The sequence below is a fragment of the Pinus tabuliformis genome, chromosome J (genome assembly GCF_031772625.1).
Source record: "Pinus tabuliformis cultivar Carrire ecotype Pingquan chromosome J, CPIR1, whole genome shotgun sequence".
NCBI classification, from domain to species: Eukaryota; Viridiplantae; Streptophyta; class Pinopsida; order Pinales; family Pinaceae; genus Pinus; species Pinus tabuliformis.
The window spans coordinates 1,087,552,765-1,087,573,372 of NC_142295.1; the positions used below are offsets into that span (position 1 = coordinate 1,087,552,765).

General features: G+C 34.9%; 2 long non-coding RNA genes across 2 annotated transcripts; both read left to right on the plus strand.

The window, feature by feature from the left end:
* Positions 1-433: 433 nt before the first annotated feature.
* Positions 434-2,859, plus strand: LOC149230790 (uncharacterized). The gene is made up of 3 exons (XR_016248024.1): positions 434-811; positions 897-2,649; positions 2,772-2,859. It is a non-coding gene; the product is annotated as an uncharacterized LOC149230790 (long non-coding RNA).
* Positions 2,860-4,520: 1,661 nt separating this feature from the next.
* LOC149230791 (uncharacterized) lies at positions 4,521-4,920 on the plus strand. Its single transcript, XR_016247396.1, has 2 exons — positions 4,521-4,586; positions 4,719-4,920. It is a non-coding gene; the product is annotated as an uncharacterized LOC149230791 (long non-coding RNA).
* The last annotated feature ends 15,688 nt before the right edge of the window (positions 4,921-20,608 follow it).

The following is a 20,608-nucleotide window of genomic DNA, read 5'->3' on the forward strand; positions in this document are numbered from 1 at the left end:
GCTATAAGAGAAGAAATCGTTATTGATAATTATTTTGACTAAATAGTTAGGCAAAATAATTGTGGAAACTATATCGCATATATCAATTGTTCATGTACTCAATAAGGAATCACAGCTAGGACATTTTACAAAAGTGCAATAACGTCAAACTAGAGCTCATATTTCATACATAACACAATATAAGAAATATTACTACGAATTCATAAACAAAACTCAACCATAAAGATAGAAATACTAGATATGAGAAGTTCTCCTGATGAAGTCAGCAATATTGATTTGCTTCCTTTCAACTAAATATACTCTAGGATTACAAAAGTACAAATTCAGTAGAGTATGCTTCAATCTCGAAGAAAATCATGATCTTATTACGCCGTAAGGCATTTCCCTCTGAGATCAATTCTCCCAACTGCCTCTCTGTCATCACTTTACGCCGTTAGATCTTTGTTAGACGACTAGATTATCCTCAGCCGTTGATTTGAATGGGTTGGTGACCGGTTGGGACTCGCTGCGCCCGTTGCTTTCCCTTCATGTAACTGCATCACAAAGAGACACTCCGTGATCATAACAGCACAATTTCGAACTTTAGATTAGCGCAAGCCCTTTCTAGTGGTCGGCCGCAGCGGCACAACCAGACCAGATCGCAGAGAAGAAAGATCATCCATATCCTGTGTAAATACTCCCCTCACTCCTCTTTTTTTAATCAGGTTGTTTCTTCTCGAGCGCTCTGAGTCTGCGAAGCTACGAGCATCCTAAAAATAAAGTGACAGCCGTTCCAGCCATGGAGGAGGAGCTCTGCGGCACAACATTTAAGGTATCTGCAAACTAAATCTCCTTGATTCCTTCCTCTGCCTTTCTTTGTTTGTGTACAGTCTCTGACGTGCGTACGTGGTTTTCAGGTTGAAAATGAGAGTGTCATTGCTGGTATCTTGTAAAATTATTGCAGATCTGGATCATCTGACCAGCAGATGGACAAACTACTCTTAGAATAAGTTTTGTGCATAGATACCTGAAAGATCTGGTGAAGCAGGTGGCTGCGACTGTTAATACGCCAGAGATGTGGAGTCATTAGATATACTTCAGAGATAGCAGATAGGTGCCTTTTTGCTGATTCTGTTTTCAGTTTTTAAGTTTAGCTACTTGGATTTTCTCCTCAACGCCAGTGGCCTGTGTAAGCTTCCGACTTGCTTAATTCAATTTCAGAAGGTTTTGATAATGCGCCCCAGATTTATGACCATAGAAACAGTTGGTGCCATGTCTTTAAGTATAAAATTTATGATAAAAATGAGTTAATTATTTGGGAAAATAGAAATCCAGGTTGCAAACTCAATATATTTGTCTTTTTTTTAACCTGCATGGGCCAGAGAGCACAGATATATATAAAATAATTAATGTATGGCAGTACGTATTTTGTCTTTTGAATAATTTTGTCAACCAAGGTAGATCCAAATACATTTCTAGATACTCGATAAAATTGGGTTGCTATTGATTATGATATTAAACCTTTTGTTATGTAACACTATGTTTTGTTATGTAACACTATGTTCAAAGTGTGAGGAGATCTAATGGTACAATTTAATTTCAAATTTATTTTGAAAAATGATAATTAGTTTTTTATTTTATAATATTTATTTTTAAAAATTTTATATATTAAAAAATTTGATACTCTAGTTCCTGTGTATCATTCTCATGTTTTCTTGTAGTTAGAAATTACCCCGTTTAACATTAACTCAGATGTCGGGATAAAGACATGTCAACTATGGTTCGAGCTCAAGTAATACGTGTTAATTGCTTGCTTGTAGAATACAGATTAATAATAACAACAATTTTTTTAAGTCATTCTACATTGCGTAATGTTTTCTCGTTATCACTCTTTCAGGTTTCTCCTAGTCATTAAATGTTCATAGATAGATATTGAGCAGAAGAATTAGCTGAATCGACGCAAGCTGTCCCACTGATGCAGGAAAATAAGACTACCACTTACTTGAAACAGAACAGTGATTTAAATCGGATCCCAATCTTTCAGCCCGACCTTCTGTTTTAATGGATTGCTCTAAATTCTTGAGATCTGGTCTTGAGTCTTGGAAATAATTTTCAACTTGCTTTTCTAATAGGGTACATGATATAGGAGTTTGGCTTGTAAATATATCTCTTTGCCGAAAACTTTTAAGATTCCAGTCTGATAGTTTGTATTCCTTTGCAAACGTGCTAAAGCAATTTCCCAAGATTTTCCCAGATTCCTACTTCGTTGAAATAAATTTAAGTTCTTTTCCCATAACGTTTCTCTAATTATTTGTTTTGGGAGAGGGAAGGGGGAAGATTAGTTATTTATAATCATATGGGCTACTGGCACCTGTTACCCCGAAAATTCTGCTCATATGATCTATCATAGGCTGCACTTCCAATTTCCCAATAACAGAATGGTGCCCTGAGTATTTATTTGAACATATTTTGTTCCCATATAAAATATTAAGCATTCCTTGAAATTGTGGGTTTCTTGACTTTTGACCAATAACTATTTGTTTTGCTAGGATACTGATGATTCAGTGCCTTTCTTTTGGGGCACTGCAGCTGATGATTACCTTGTACTATCTGATGAGCCAAATGTCCTGAAAGAAGGATGTGGAAAATCTTTTGCTCCATTTCCCCGAGGTAATATAGGACTGCTAAATTAGAGCTTATCTGTTTTTTAGCTATCTGGCACATGAAAGTGTAGCTGAATGTTGGCTATAGAGCCTCTAATGTAATATCGGTTGTTGCATTTTCCTTCGCAGGTTGTTACTTCTCTACATCAGGTGGATTGCAGAGCTTTGAACATCCAATACAACACATACCAAAAAGACTAGTATTGCTGTCAAAGTATTAGGAGACAATGTCTATGGATCCAATTTGAAGCTTGAAGTAAGGGCATGACCATGCAGGATCACACAACATTCACATTTCATAGCTGAAACAATTTCTGCCTCATGTTATAATTCAGTTATTGAGTGGGAAGCCAAGAACTTGTTAAATGTCTTTTTATAGGCAAACGCCATAAATGAATTGCTGTTAATTTTTGAGTTAACATGTTCTTTGCTTAGGTCAGTTACTTCATTAATCCATTAGCTCATTATTAATTCCATTAATTCATTAGCAATCACATTAACCATTATCATATGACAGTAACTAATGAAAGAACATCAAAGTTCAAAGGCTTAAAGCCAGGGCAAAACCCCACAAGGTGGAAAACCCACAGATCTTTTCTTCTTGATAATATCAAATGTTCAGAGAGAGATAAATCCATAAGTACAATGATACATTAGTCAAAGTGAATAGATTGACTTGCCATAGATGATCCCAATCCACTGTCCAAACGTCAAAGTCACATCATCTGCACATTAAAACTGGAGAAAAGGTAGCAATTTGTGGCTCAGTGGGATCAGGGAAATCTGCTCTGATATATACAATTCTTGGAGAAATCCCAAAAATTTCAGGAGATGTAAGTTGAACATTAACTACTCTTCTTGAGCAAAAGTAACCATTTCATAGTTCAACAAGATTGTAGATGCAACTTTTTTGCTTTCTATGTACATAAATTCTTCCATAAACTTTTTGATTGGACTACGTGTAGGTTGAAGTACATTGCAATGTTGCCTACGTGGCACAAACAGCTTGGATTTAGAGTGGTATTGTCAGAGATAACATACTCTATGAGAAACCAATGGACAAAATTCAATACAAGAAGGCAATAAAAGCTTGTGCGTTAGACAAGGATATACCCGAGGTAATATAGGACTGCTAAATTAGAGCTTATCTGTTTTTTAGCTATCTGGCACATGAAAGTGTAGCTGAATGTTGGCTATAGAGCCTCTAATGTAATATCGGTTGTTGCATTTTCCTTCGCAGGTTGTTACTTCTCTACATCAGGTGGATTGCAGAGCTTTGAACATCCAATACAACACATACCAAAAAGACTAGTATTGCTATCAAAGTATTAGGAGACAATGTCTATGGATCCAATTTGAAGCTTGAAGTAAGGGCATGACCATGCAGGATCACGCAACATTCACATTTCACAGCTGAAACAATTTCTGCCTCATGTTATAATTCAGTTATTGAGTGGGAAGCCAAGAACTTGTTAAATGTCTTTTTATAGGCAAACACCATAAATGAATTGCTGTTAATTTTTGAGTTAACATGTTCTTTGCTTAGGGCAGTTACTTCATTAATCCATTAGCTCATTATTAATTCCATTAATTCATTAGCAATCAAATTAACCATTATCATATGACAGTAACTAATGAAAGAACATCAAAGTTCAAAGGCTTAAAGCCAGGGCAAAACCCCACAAGGTGGAAAACCCACAGATCTTTTCTTCTTGATAATATCAAATGTTCAGAGAGAGATAAATCCATAAGTACAATGATACATTAGTCAAAGTGAATAGATTGACTTGCCATAGATGATCCCAATCCACTGTCCAAACGTCAAAGTCACATCATCTGCACATGAAAACTGGAGAAAAGGTAGCAATTTGTGGCTCAGTGGGATCAGGGAAATCTGCTCTGATATATACAATTCTTGGAGAAATCCCAAAAATTTCAGGAGATGTAAGTTGAACATTAACTACTCTTCTTGAGCAAAAGTAACCATTTCATAGTTCAACAAGATTGTAGATGCAACTTTTTTGCTTTCTATGTACATAAATTCTTCCATAAACTTTTTGATTGGACTACGTGTAGGTTGAAGTACATGGCAATGTTGCCTACGTGGCACAAACAGCTTGGATTTAGAGTGGTATTGTCAGAGATAACATACTCTATGAGAAACCAATGGACAAAATTCAATACAAGAAGGCAATAAAAGCTTGTGCGTTAGACAAGGATATAGGGAGTTTTGCTCATGGAGATATGACAGAGATTGGGGAGAGAGGATTGAATATGAGTGGAGGACAAAAACAAAGGATTCAGTTGGCTAGAGCAGTATATAACGATGCTGACATTTATCTATTGGATGATCCCTTCAGTGCAGTCGATGCTCATACAGCATCAACTCTATCGAATAAGGAGGAGACATTACATAAGAGAGACTCCAAGACTTGCTAATATCGCTTGTCATAGTATGAAAAATCTGGTTTACCTCTGTATCATATCTGTAAAGATCTTAGAATGAGATCCAGACATATTAATGTGAAAATTTCTGTGCATATTGAATATAAAAGATTTGAGTTTTGGGTTATCAAAGCTATAGATTGAGAACTATATGGATTTCTTGATAGGATGGTTGGTTCGATTTGTATATCAGGATTGCTAGCTTCTTTGTGGTGGTAGTGTGAGATCAATTGGGAATTGCTACTCGTTTCATGCTTCAAGATGGAAATGAATTTCCCAATGATGGTGGTGATGAAGGAACCCAGCAAAAGCACAAAGAATAGCATAGTTGATTGAATAAAAAAATCAATTGTGTAAATACAAATAACACACCCTACAAAGTGATGTTTTCTTGAATATTGATCAATATGAATGATTTTCCTTTCACAGTTCTTGTGTTTTGATTCTTTATGAATAGGAATTGATTCATTCAACTAAAATTGGTATTGTTGATTTTGATGGCACTTCTGTTCTCCAGCTTGATGATTGGGTGTTGTGCCGAATTTACAAGAAAAATGGTCATTCTCAGAGAGTACAAGCGGTAGAACAAGATGAAACTCTGTCTTTTGCCTATATGAACCATACCATCACAAAAAATTGTGTATATATCATTTCACCATAGAAATTGAAAACAATTTTTAGAGTGATAACTGCATCCTCAAGGTATTCTCTTGCTCCTTTTATTTCTTCCCTCTTGCATTGGAATTTTGTGGAACTCAGTTGAACCCAAAAATCATCCTAAAGTTATATAGGTCAAAAAATTTCCTAAAGTCACATTGCGGCTTCAAATTTAAACATAAATACATATAAACAGAAGGTAAAGTCTCAATATTCGATTATATGAGCAAATTACATAGCTTATTCAGCTAGCACGAGACCAGACTTGACTACATTAGTCAAATATCTTTCCAACTCCACTAACTACACCACAGTTCACATCGATTGACTGATGACTTGATCTCCACAGTTATTTACTTACTGTCCAACAAGGAGACCAACATGTTAATCATCTGGATTCTACAGCTGGGATTGTGACTTGATAAATAATGAGAAACATACATATTGCAGCAATACAAAATGTGCACACAAAGATACTTCACTAATTCTTTATTCACTGGTACCTCTATTTATACACAAACACAGTAGTGGAGTCCTGCGGAAAGATTCCAGCTTCAACAGCAACTAACCTCCCTATTTTAACTCATTAACCTACAGCTAATCATCCTTAACAACACTTATACATGAGCTGTTTGTACTCTAAAACAGAATCCCTAAATAGCCTATTACATTTATGTATTGGAGAGTTATTCTCTAACATGATCAGCAACCAGAGAATAACAGAATTTATATATTGCTCTAGTACAAACGAAGTTGAAATGAACTCTTTGAATTGTTCAAAACATCATTTTTGGAAATAATGTTTCTTGACTTGTTCTGAAATTGTACCCATGTTTTCTGGATAGGCTGCATTCTTTTCACTTTGGACAATGCTTCAGACCATAAACTTGCAGTCCTATCTCCAAGACTATATGATAGAATGATTTTGAGACTTGCTTCAAGGTTTAACGGGTAAATATATAAACATTTCCATTATAATTTTATCAGGATAATTCATTTAAACAGGTTGGCTAATAGTATCAAAGATGAGGTCAGCTAATTGTTAACACTATTCAATACTGGAGTACAATTAAGAAAGCATGGTAAGCTCAAGTAGAATTGCAAGATTATTGTGAAACCCACCATAACTCCTTCCTTTCATAATAGAATTTGAATTAGTATTTGTGGGATTGCTTGAAAAATGGTTGGAAAGACATTGGACTTCACTCTTCTTTTTCTGCCAAAGTCAGGAACTTATGGAAGGTAAATTTCATCTACATGTCCAGAGTTGCACATAAACATTTTAGGATGGTTATAAGTGGCGTGTCCGTTATACTTAATTCTCAGTTGCAGATGACATTTTTTGTTATTTCACTGATAGTCTTCTCTGTGTGGATATTACAGCACAGAACTCCGGAAGCTAATCATAAAGGCAGCCTTACAGCATCAGTGAAGCCTCATGCATGCAAAATGTATGTTTTGACATTTAGCCCCTACAGTCATACCTCTCCATTGGATTCGATTTATGATACTTTTGGGATACCATTATGTGATAAGAAGCATTAAGAAAATAAGAAGCATTGAGAAAATCGATTCCCCTCAAGGAAGATCCAGGGCATTCTTAAGGGTGACGTTTAAGAGAAAATCATGAATAATACACAATCTACACAATTGAGCATGACAGATATTCAAGGGAAACTGCTCTGCTAGGGCCTAGTGCTTATGGAGATAGATCTAGATTATAGAAAAAATATTTATTTCTTCTTTGGAATGTGTTTTTATCTAAATTCGTGGGGAGTGAGTGAAAGCAGGTTTGGCAATGTTATTAGGAGGCCCACTAATTTTGAATGAGACATCGTTCTTTACCTTTTATTCTTGTATGTTTCTTTCCAGATGAACACAGGTGAAAACCAATTATAGTCTCTTTTGAATTAAGATAATTTACCAGGGAAAATCAATCAAGCATTTTGAATAATAAATCAGTGGGTTTCTTCTCAGAGAAAAAGTGAAGGATAGACCAGTGGCTCGAACTTTAATGAGAAGGATGGATCATGTAGGGAATAGTGGAAAGTGCAACCTTTGTTTGTTTCCACCTTGTTGGTGTTGCCAAAATACCATAATAAGTGGTTTTGTTGGCACCTAAAGACATGCATGGAGAAGCTTCTTGTTGTGAAGAGTTATATTACATCTTTGTAATGAATAGCCCTGTTTCAAAAGAACAAATATATTCAGTGTCTAGCTTTTGACTTAAGTTATTTTTAGACATATGGTTGTCTTGTTCTTCAACTTCATAGTTGTAATCATAAGTGATATGGCTGAAGCATCCTCTTTGGCCATTTAAAATAGCAGCACTTATCAGGGTGGGTGCCATTACATGGTTTGATAGTTGTAATCATAAGTGATAGGGCTGAAGCATCTTCTTTGGCCATTTAAAATTGCAGCACCTATCAGGGTGAACTCACCAATGAAAGGAAAATCAATCCAACTGTTAATTTTAATGACTTAGCTACCTACGAGCTCTGTTTTTTGTGGAGACTGCTAGTCATATATGTAGATAGATCGATAGATGTTAGTGTGAGAAACTAAACTACATTTTATTGAGTGAAGGAACGAATGCAAAGGATGTGATTACATGGTAGGCAGTGACTATGCCTAGTATCTACAAACTTTCTAGATATAAACTTGATTTTCATATCAAACTTGTCAGACATATGCACCTTTTTGGAATGAAATCCAGAACTTGTCATCACGGAAGGAATAAGATTAGCTGGACTTCATGGAGAGAGAGGTGTGCTCAGGACTATAGTTGTACTATGTTTGCTAATGAAAATGGAATGAGAATATAGTATATCGGAGTAGGAGCATGACAGAAAGAAAAGCTATAGTGGTAGAAGTTCTAAAAGGAAAAGATATAGCAGTCAAAGTGTGCTCAATGTTCTCTAAACACTGAACTTACACTGCGATATCTTCTCCTCCTTGCAATTTTACCCATGATCGCCAATTCATAGAGAACTTGCCTGGTCTTCTGACTAAACATGTATTGGTCACTTCGTTTTTGATATCCTCCAACGACTTGTTTTATTGTGATCAAGAATGACATTCTTACATTGCTTTCTCTAGCTCTAATTGAAATCAAAATCTACACAGTTGAGCATGACAGATATTCAAGGGAAACTGCTCTCTGGGACTTTCTAGAGAGCAGGAGCATGGCAGAAGGAAAAGATATAGCAATAAAAGTGCCAGAAGGAAAAGATATTGCAGTCAAACTACACTCATTGCTCTCCCGACAATGAGCTTTTATTGATATATATATTCCTCCTTGCAATTTTACTAATGATCACCAATCCAAAGAACGCTTGCCCAATCTTCTGATTAAACACGCACTGGTCACTTGGTTTCTGATCATCCACCCTTGCTTTCAATAATTTCCATTTACATGTCCGCTATTCTTCCCCACTCTATGCCTTACGGCGTTTCCTTTGCAACATTAGGTGCAAATGCTAGTTCTAATTATCTCATCAAGGCAATCACAAAAGTACAGAAATGCAAGCCTTTGCAAAGTGTTTTTGATAAAATTAGGGACCCCTCTCTAAATGCATGAGAGAGGTTTAAATAATACAACATATGTATCAAAAATAGATTATTACATAAAAAAATTGAGGAGGTTTCAAACAAACTTCCTCAAAATAAGTAAAATAAAAACTAAAATACAAAATAGAACGATGACAAGCTTTTCAAATTGAATGGTTCTAGTCAGCCATTTGGTCCTTGAGTTCACAGATATCTATCATTGGTTGCATCTGGGGTGGATTGCCAATTCTTGATCTTAATTGTCCCGTGAATACAACATCAGAGAGAGGTGGCACCATCTTTTGTGTAGAATTTGTTAGATAGCACAGAGTCATCCAATGACTGTGTGGTTTTACTAGAAACTGCCAGTAGGTTTCCCAATCAAGCTTAGATAGTTGTTTGATTTCCTCAACTTGCATTTTGGCGGTCTCGTTCCATTGTTTTTCTAACTGTTTGATGTCTCGGAGAACTTATGGCATGCATTCTTTGATAATATTGGCAATATGAAGGTCTTGGTTCACATCTTCAATTATATTGTTTGTTGTACTAGCTACTCTCGCTCTTGCCTTTTCTGCTTGCTTCAACTATATGTCCCAATTTGTGAATAAAATATCCTTGTGGGACTCCTCAATCTTTGGCAGATCGGATTTTCTACCTTCTTCAGATTCCTGCCAAGAAATAAACTCTAAAATCCTCTTATATATCTCTCCATATTCTAGTCTCTGATCAACCAATTGGTTGGTTAATGCATCATTTGTTTCACAATAGGGTTTGATCAATGAGATTTTTTGGCAGAATATTTCTTCTTGTTGTGACAATAGAGAGTTTAGTTCAAGTATATCTTTAATGAATTCTTTTGTTTGAGGGTGGTCTTTGAGTTTATTCATTACATTCTGCATTTGATGAATATGTGAGTCCTTCTCTGCAATGTTTGTCTGACTCTGTAACCTCATTTGCTCAAAATCTTTTTGAAGTTGTGCCATTTGCATCTGTGCTTGCTTATTGGTGCTTTGTCTTTCTTGTTCTAGTTGTTGTTCTAACAGTTGAACTCTTTGTTCTTTTTCTTTAAGAAAAATTCAATCTTTTTTTTGCCTTATCAATTGTTACATTTGCATAGGCACCTGCAAATTGTGATAGCTTTGTAATATTTTCTAATGGATCGATGGGGGTGTCTTTCCATACTACCTCCATCGATTCATTTTCTAGAATTTTTGTTGCGGATGCATCGAGTTTCCTTTTATTCCTTTGCCTTTTCACTATAACGTGATGTGTTGGGATGTAGAATATATCCAATGGGGGTATCAACTCAATCTTTAAAACAATTTCTGAAGTTAGGTAGTCATGGATGATTTCAATATCTTGAGTAGTTGTAACTCCTTGTATTGTTGTTTATGGATTTATAACCTGTTGAGTCTGTTTAGGAGTCTGAAATCCATATGTTCCTTCAAGACTTGTCTCTATCTGCTACACTTGGAGATTTTTATTAAATTTCTCCCATTCTTTATCTAGATCAATGACTTTGATCTTTTCTGTTTGAACCTGTATGGAGCCAGTCTACATTTGTTCCTTGGCTAAGGCATTTTTGGTCGTTTCTTCAGCATTTTCCTCTGTGTCCTTCTCGGGATCTTTCTCAGGGCTTTCTTCCTTATTATGAGATTGATGTTCAGAATTTTCTGAACCTTGACCTTACTTCTCTTGAGATTCCTCATCAGAATTGTGCTTTGAACTTTCCTCCAAGCTTACGTAGGGAGTAGGTTCTCTTATTTCTTCAATTAGCAATAGGTCCAAAGGGGCCTTTTTCAGTCTTTCATTCTTGTATATGTGGAAGCAGTTGAGATCTGATGAGTTCATTTTTATTGATGCTAAATGTAAAACCTGTGAAAATCTGTTAGCTTCCTCAAAGATATCATCAAACTCATCGTCTTGGTGAATAAATTGCCTGATTTTGACCATATTAGTGGAAGTTTCGGGCGACCTTGTTAGGGTCACTGTCTGCCTGACATAGTACCTAGATTCAAAGATGTGATGTTTTGTATCTCTTTTGTTGCGTGCCCAAAATCATGTAACATGAAAGAACCACATTTCACCGGGAAGGTCGACTAGATGGATTTCTTCATTTCTTTGAGGATTTTGGTAATACCATTCCCCATTGTTTGATAGGCAATCTCTCTTGCCAATAATTTATCTGAAACATAAAATGGAAGAACATGTGGAGCTATAATACTCCCAAAAACTCTGATATAAGTAAATAATTTCTCTCCAAACCATCTTGCCATTGGCAAGAGGTCTATCTTTGCTTCCTCTGATATCCTGGGGGCTTTCTTATAAAAAATGCTCTGGTAAATTGGCAACATAACTCCATGACAAATTTTATAAAAATGGGAGCTAAATTGTGATTCCCATAAAACTTTATGATAAACATGGATGGGAGTAGGGTCCTATAGAGTCCATTTCCAACCTATGTTTGGAAAATGTCAACAAAAACATATAGCATCCATGACTTAAGCACTCATGTAAAAGGGAGGGATAACCCGAGTGGAGATAATTATATTGCGCCTATATTCTCTAATGGACATAGCCAAATTGCTCGACAAAATATTACTCCAGTTCATAATTATAGCATTAACAACCATATCAATCAATGGAACCCATTCAATAGAAAATTTAGTGTTGTTAGCCATTCCAAATAGCCTACACATCATTGCAGCTACAAAATTATGTGGGGTTGACAGAGGTGCGATTGGGTACATACCAGATTTCTCTCGCTTGAACTTGCTGGAGCTAGATCTCCAATTCTGCATGATGTCCATCGAGTTTTCTTTCGTAAAATGCTCAATAAAGGCTTTATCATAGAGCTTTTATGGCTCTGACAGATGGTACATTTGGCGCAAATTGTCTAGAGTAAATGACCCCATGACTTCATGCCTGTAATTTCTGAATATTCTATCTGAAATTTCCACATTATCAATAATCCATATTACCATATCTGTTTATGGTAATATTTTAGGCCTTGCAGCTATCTTGTGTAGGAAAACATGCTACTTCAAAATAGGGAAACATCCGTGGGAAGGAAATAACTTCTATACTATCTTCAAAAATATCCAATCTTACATAGAGCATCTCCACAAATATTTCACCACTTTACAAAGATGAAACTTTGATATTCTTTTTTATGCTTTTCATAGGACTCCATAACCTCTGTTATATCTAAGTGATCGTGTAATTACATCCAAATAATATGTATGGGATAATGTAATTTCACTTTTTTATATAATAAATTATTACAAGGGTAATTTACTCCATGATGAATGTGGGGTGTACCTCTTTTACATAAGGCTAAAGTTTCTTTTGACATAACCTAGACATATTATCTTCCAAAGGGGCACATTCCAACAATAATTTTACTTCAACATATATTTTTTTACAAAATTATATTAAGTGATTGTAGTTTCCAATGACTAGGGAGCCATGAGAGAAATATTAGGTAAATGAGGGAGTTCATGAATGCATTGCTAAGTATTATACAAATGTATAGTTGAGGATGAGCTCAATGTTACACAGATGGATAATTCTTAGATAAGTTACATTATTTTTCTTTTATTTAATGTATTTCTTTCACTGTAACAAAATAGTCCATTAACACCAATTTTATCTCTAAATTCAATGTATTTTTCCTGTCAATGTAGAACATTTTTTTCAACACAAAATTTGGTGTTAAATGATAATTTTTTTATTTTACATTGATTTTGGTACTAATTTTAATGACATTTTTTCTCACATTACATTTTTCAAAATTGTTTTTCTAAATTTTATCTATGATCACATTTTTGTACTAGGTTTAGCATCATGCAATTTAACTAGAGTAGCACTATGTATTGTGTTGATTTTTTCTCATAATGTAGCTTCTTCTATACCACCAACTTTACCATATTTTTGTTTTTTACACCAAAATGAGCTTTGCTTCCAATATAAGTTCTAGCATTTCTTCTACTTTAGCATCTAGTTTTAGTTTGTCTATATCTTCTAATATTTGTTTTTATTCATAATAAGTTTTACTTCCATAATGGCTTCCACATTAGCATTGAGATTCTTCCATTACAACTTTTGCTTGTAGAAATTTTTTTCTTCCACTATAACATCCACTTTAACATTCCATGTTTCTTCTATTGCTTCCATTTAGAAATTGGCTTTATTTCCACTATAACTTCAACTCTAGCACCATGTTTTTTTTAACTATAACTTACACTTCAACACCATATTTTCTTCCACTAAGGCTTCCACTTTACCACTGGGTTTTTTCTTCAGCTATAACTTCTAGTATTTCGTCCATTTTAGCATTAAGTTTTTCTTCCAATTTTTCTTTCCCATATTCATCCAGTTCATATATTGTTTTTCACCTAATAAATTTTTTTGTTTAATTCTAATGTTATCATACTCATTATTTAATTCAAATTATTTTAAGAAATACAAAATAAATACAATATTTAACATATATCTCAACTTGAATTAACATTATAAGAAGCGTTAAGGTAGTTAAAGTGAAATTAAAGGCATTCATCCTAACTAAAAAAAATGTGCATCAATAAAATATTCCTTATACAAACAATATCTCAAGATAATGATTTTTCCATACAAAATTGCAATTAATTAAAATCAACAATGCTCAATAGATATAAGAAAAGTATGTCAATTGGGTTTAACTTAAGACGATTGGGTGGAATGATTGTTATCCTCTCCACCTAGTTTTAAATATTGTAAATGACATTATACCTTCTTGAAAAGAGTAATATCTGTCCTCTTAAGGGAGTATATTATGTGGCTTTGACATGGTATCAACAACCTTAATCTTAACTTTGGGCAAAGAGGTAGGGTTATTTCTTTCCCTAGGGTGGGAAAAATAGTTTTTTAGCCTCCCCCACGAAGGTTCAAATATTATATCTCAACTTGAATTAACATTATAAGAAGCATTAAGGTAGTTAAAGTGAAATTAAAGGCATTCATCCTAACTTAAAAAAAATGTGCATCCATAAAATATTCCTTATACAAACAATATCTCAAGATAATGATTTTTCCATACAAAATTGCAATTAATTAAAATCAATAATGCTCAATAGATATAAGAAAAGTATGTCAATTGGGTTTAACTTAGACGGTTGGGTGGAATGATTGTTATCTTCTCCACCTAGTTTTAAATATTGTAAATGACATGTTACATTCTTGAAAAGAGTAATATATGTGCTCTTAAGTGAGTATATTATGTGGCTTTGACATGGTATCAACAGCCTCAATCTTAACTTTGGGCAAAGAGGTAGGGTTATTTCTTTCCCTAGGTAGTCCCTAATGTCCAAACATTTTGTCTATTTGGTTTAGCTCGAATGGGTGGGAAAAATAGTTTTTTAGCCTCCCCCATGAAGGTTCAAATATTATATGTGAAATATTAAGCTTTTGAAAATAATAATCTATGTGGTGCTCTTAAATGAGTGTATAATGTGGCATTGGCATGGTATCAACATCCTCCCTCTTGCCTTCAAGATAAGGGGGAGGTTGATTTTTCCCCACCCCATCCCTAGTGCCTAAAATTTTACTCTGGAAAAAGATATAAGAAAGGTAATTTTGTAGCATGTAGCAACATCATCATCTCCATCAAAACAAACAAGTTAGTATATATGACTTCAATATAATTACATCATGATGTCATGGACATCATCATAGAAAACTAAATAATAAATTCAAATAGACATATATATAATATCCTCTAAAACAATTTTTCATAATCATCATATTTTAAAAAAAATCAAAATGATGATTGTATAACCATTTCCTAATGCCACTCAATGAAACAAGTCAATATGATGTCCAAACCACAAAGTGAACATATTTACATAAGAGAAGTAAAATATACATGTCAATGATATCATGCAAATAACCTATATATCTACACTAGTATTTGGACTCTCATATTTAGTGAAACCACCACCATCATCATTATCTCAAATTGATCCAACCGTCATTGATTTCATTTCCATCTATTTCCTCGAATCGGGAAACCTAAAAATAAAACAAGGGGATGATATAAAATTCTAGTATGAAGTGCATTTCAGATAATTACATTTATCATTGATACATATAATTCCATAGAAATAAATAGCTTTCAACATTGTTTTTATGCCTAGCTAACCCTAGCTAACCAACACATTTTCTATGATAGATTTTTAGATTTTGTGCTTATCTAGCAAGCTCAAATCAATGCTCATTTAATACACGTAAATTTCTGGACAAGGATGAGAAGACATATCATTCACAAAACAAACATAACCAACATGATACTAGAAGCATGTAAGGAGAATGTAATGATAGCAGTAATGATCATTGAATTAAATATAAACTAGTCAACATTCAACAACATTAATGCTTTTGTGGTATAGAAGGATTCATCATATGAATTAACAAGGAGGGTTGCGTAGCAGCAAGTCCCTGCCAATGCAAAAAGTTTCAAACGTGCTGAGAGACTTGTACATATATAGACAGCCAGAACAGTCAATTTTTCAAACACGTTGAGAGGCTTGTACATGATATACACAACCAATTCCAAGACCAGTAAAATAGGCATCCAGATACAATAACTTCAAGCTCGCTTAGAGATAAGGCTGATAAACAACCCACATTCCTGCCTTTAGTACAAATGAGAAGAGGAAGATACTAAATCATTCAAGTTGATCCCGCAGTTCGTTTTCAGCCATAGTGATTGTGCATAGGTATTTTCGAGATTGCCATGGCTATAAAATTCTTCTCCCCTAGCACACAAACAACCTTTGAAGATTTCATTTGCAAAGTGCTTCATGGGTACTTTTCAGTGCATGTCTGACTTCTAGAAGAGACAAGTCAACAACTAATTTCACTTACCATGTAAAATCACTAGAAATCATATAAATGTGAAAGATCTGCCAAGCAACCTATACGAATTGATAACTCCAACTCTGTTGAATATTCTATTTGTCAAGAAGAAGGTGCAATATTCTATCCTATCAACAGTTTTTTGGGAATCATATTTTTGCCATGATGCTGCTGACTTGGTTTGGACCACCACTGCACAACAAGTTTCGAGCAGTGTTGTGATACCTGGTTAAGACCCTTGAGACTTTCTATGTGTCTCTAGCTCAATCTTGAAATGGGTAATCAGTATAAGCTTGGCTTGAAACTTGACTGAAGGTGGAAATTGCCAAAACCCATTGAATGCCTAAGCAAATTGAAGTTTCGATACTGTCACTTGTACGGATACTCAGTTAACCTGAATCGTAAGGTCTTAGTGACAATAGAAATCCAACTTACATTCAACAGGAATGACAATTTTTCTTCCAAAGGGGAAAGGAGGGATAGCATGTTCTCCTTCCAAAGGATGCAGGAATAGGCTTAGATGCTCAAAGTTCAAACCCTGAAGAAGATACCTAGGATGACAGGTATGTTTTAAATCACCAAGGGAGGGTTTTTAAGCATGTATGCTATCCCAAAGTCTTGCATCGTCGTCCAAGGAAGGAAGCCCAAATCTGTTACATCGTCATCCGAGGAAGGAAGCCCAGAATCTGTTAACAAGAAACAAAAGCAAAATGAAGCAAAAGAAGGGACAAGCTATAACAAGAAACAACATAATCCACCTGTCTTTTTTTCAAACTACATTTCCATGTGACTGTGAAACACTTCTCGGCAGGAAATCCATGACTAAGGAGGCAGAGCATGTGTTTTGGGAACTTCACATTGATGGTGTACAAAGGTATCGAATCACAACTCAAAATTAAGAAAACTAATTCAACAACACGACATTGCGCTTTCAAAGAGAAAGATGCAACACATGGCTTGTTGAGCCATGATGCAGTAGCCATGAGAAAAATTAGAAATAGAGAGTGATTTGCAAATGAATATATGGTAAACTGCAAAAAGAACAATAGGTAAAAACCATTCAACTTTGAAAAACAATGTAAGATGATCATATTACAATCTAAATGGATCTCAAATTACAAGAAGTAGATTAAAATAGGAAATTCAATATAACTGATTGCTCAATATTAAATAGAACATCATATTTCTTACAAAATGATGATTGAAAGGGGTCTTAAAATGCAAGCAGATTATCTTTGAAGTAGCTAAATGTCCCGTGTCTGTAGCCTATGGGGCAAGAACTGATCGCATAGAGAGAGATAATTGAATATTAGCCCTTAGGAATATCTTACTGCAATGAATCCAATATTGCAGCTGAATACAGTAAGAATGTAAATGAATAGATAAGATGAAATAAGTCTACAAGATAAATTCCTTACTAAAATTGAGTACTACAAATATGAAGTTGCTGCAGATATCTGTCGGTTCTCTCAAATTCATCTTCCAGTGAGATTTATTGTTCCTAATGAAAATAACTTGAGGCTTAGAAGTTAGAACAGACATTAATTATTTTTATTTCTTGGTTTGCAGAGGGCTTTCTGCCATTAAGACTGGAGCATGATTATATCTGCTCTGAATACTGCATATATATTTGAGCAATATCAAGGAGAAAATTCTCAAAATGAGGCACTCCACGTTGGATTCAGGAATACTGTTATCCATTTGCAATTTTGCACAGTTCATAATTGTTGAGAATAGAACTATCAATTTCAAGCCCATTGATACAAAGGACTGGAAAGTGATAGAATAATAGAAATTACACCTTTTTTTATTGCCAGTGCTTCATTGAATAGACTTTCAAGTGTCTCCCGTTGACCTAAAATTGACACAGTTTTTGTGGTATAGAAGGATTCATCATATGAATTAATAAGGAGGGCTGCGTAGCAGAAAGTCCTTGCCAATTAAAAATGTTTGAAACATGCTGAGAGACTTGTACAAATATAGCCAACCAAAACAGTCAATTTTTCAAACACGCTGAGAGGCTTGTACATGATATAGAGAACCAATTCCAAGACCAGTAAAATAGGCATCTAGAGACAATAACTTCAAGCCTGCCAGGAGATAAGGCCGATAAACAACCCACATTCCTGCCTTTAGTACAGATGAGAAGAGGAAGATACTAGTTCATTCAAGTTGATCTCGTAGTTCGTTTTCAGCCATAGTGATTGTGCATAGGTATTTTCGAGATTTCCATGGCTATAAAAATCTTCTCCCCCAGCACACAAACAACCTTTGAAGATTTCACTTGCAAAGTGCTTCATGGGTACTTTTCAGTGCATGTCTGACTTCCAGAAGAGACAAGTCAACAACTAATTTCACTTACCATGTAAAATCACTAGAAATCATATACATAAGAAAGATCTGGCAAGAAACCTATACGAATTGATAACTCCAACTCTGCTGAATATTCTATTTGTCAAGAAGAAGGTGCAATATTCTATCCTATCAACAGTTTTTTGGGAATCATATTTTTTCCATGATGTTGCTAGCTTGGTTTGGACCACCACTGCACAACAAGTTTCGAGTAGTGTTGTGAGACCTGGTTAAGACCCCTGAGACTTTCTATGTATCTCTAGCTCAATCCTGAAATGGGTAATTAGTATCAGCTTGGCCTGAAACTTGACTGAAAGTGGAAATTTCCAAAACCCATTGAATGCCTAAGCAAATTGAAGTTTCGATATTGTCACTTGTGCGGATGCTCTGTTAACCTGAATTGTAAGGTCTTAGTGACAACAGAAATCCAACTTAAATTCAACAGGAATGACATTTCTGCTTCCAAAGGGGAAAGGAGGGATAGCATGTTCTCCTTCCAAAGGAGGCAGGAATAGGCTTAGATGCTCAAAGTTCAAAGCCTGAAGAAGATACCTAGGATGACAGGTATGTTTTAAATCACCAAGGGAGGGTTTTTAAGCATGTATACTATCCCAAAGTCTTGCATCGTCGTCCGAGGAAGGAAGCCCAAATCTGTTACATCGTCATCCGAGGAAGGAAGCCCAAATCTGTTACATCGTCATCCGAGGAAGGAATCCCAGAATCTGTTAACAAGAAACAGAGCAAAATGAAGCAAAATAAGGGACAAGCTATAACAAGAAACAACATAATCCACCTGTCGTTTTTTCAAACTACATTTCCATGTGACTGTGAAACACAAAATCTGTTAACAAGAAACAAAAGCAAAATGAAGCAAAAGAAGGGATAAGATATAACAAGAAACAACATAATCCACCTGTCTTTTTTTCAAACTACATTTCCATGTGACTGTGAAACACTTCTCGGCAGGAAATCCATGACTAAGGAGGCAGAGCATGTGTTTTGGGAACTTCACATTGATGGTTGACAAAGGTATCGAATCACAGCTCAAAATTGAGAAAACTAATTCAACAACATGACATTGTCCTTTCAAAGAGAAAGATGCAACACGTGGCTTGTTGAGCCATGATGCAGGAGCAAAATCAGAAATACAGAGCGATTTGCAAATGAATATATGGTAAACTGCAAAAAGAACAATAGGTAAAAACCATTCAACTTTGAAAAACAATGTAAGATGATCATATTACAAACTAAATGGATCTCAAATTACAAGAAGTAGATTAAAATAGGAAATTCAATATAACTGATTCCTCAATATTAAATAGAACATCATATTTCTTACAAAATGATGATTGAAAGGGATCTTAAAATGCAAGCAGAGTATCTTTGAAGTAGCTAAATGTCCCGTGTCTGTAGCCTATGGGGCAAGAACTGATCGCATAGAAAGAGATAACTGAATATTATCCCTTAGGAATATCTTACTGCAATGAATCCAATATTGCAGTTGAATACAATAAGACTGTAAATGAATAGATAAGTTGAAATAAGTCTACAAGAAAAATTCCTTACTACAATTGAGTACTACAAATATGAAATTGCTGCAGATATCTGTCGGTTCTCTCAAATTCATCTTCCAGTGAGATTTCTTGTTCCTAATGAAACTAACTTGAGGCTTAGAAGTTAGAACAGAGATTAATTATTTTTATTTCTTGGCTTGTAGAGGGCTTTCTGCCATTAAGACTGGAGCGTGATTAAATCTGCTCTGAATACTGCATATATATTTGAGCAATATCAAGGAGCAAATTCTCAAAATGAGGCACTCCACGTTGGATTCATGAATACTGTTTTCCATTTGCAATTTTGCACAGTTCATAATTGTTGAGAATAGAACTGTCAATTTCAAGCCCATTGATACAAAGGACTGGAAAGTGAGAAAATAATAGCAATTACATCTTTTTTTATTGCCAGTGCTTCATTGAACAAACTTTTAAGTGTCTCCCATTGACCTAAAATTGACACAGTTTTTGTTCTCTTTTCACTGCTTAGTCAAGCTACTCAGAATCGATAGACTC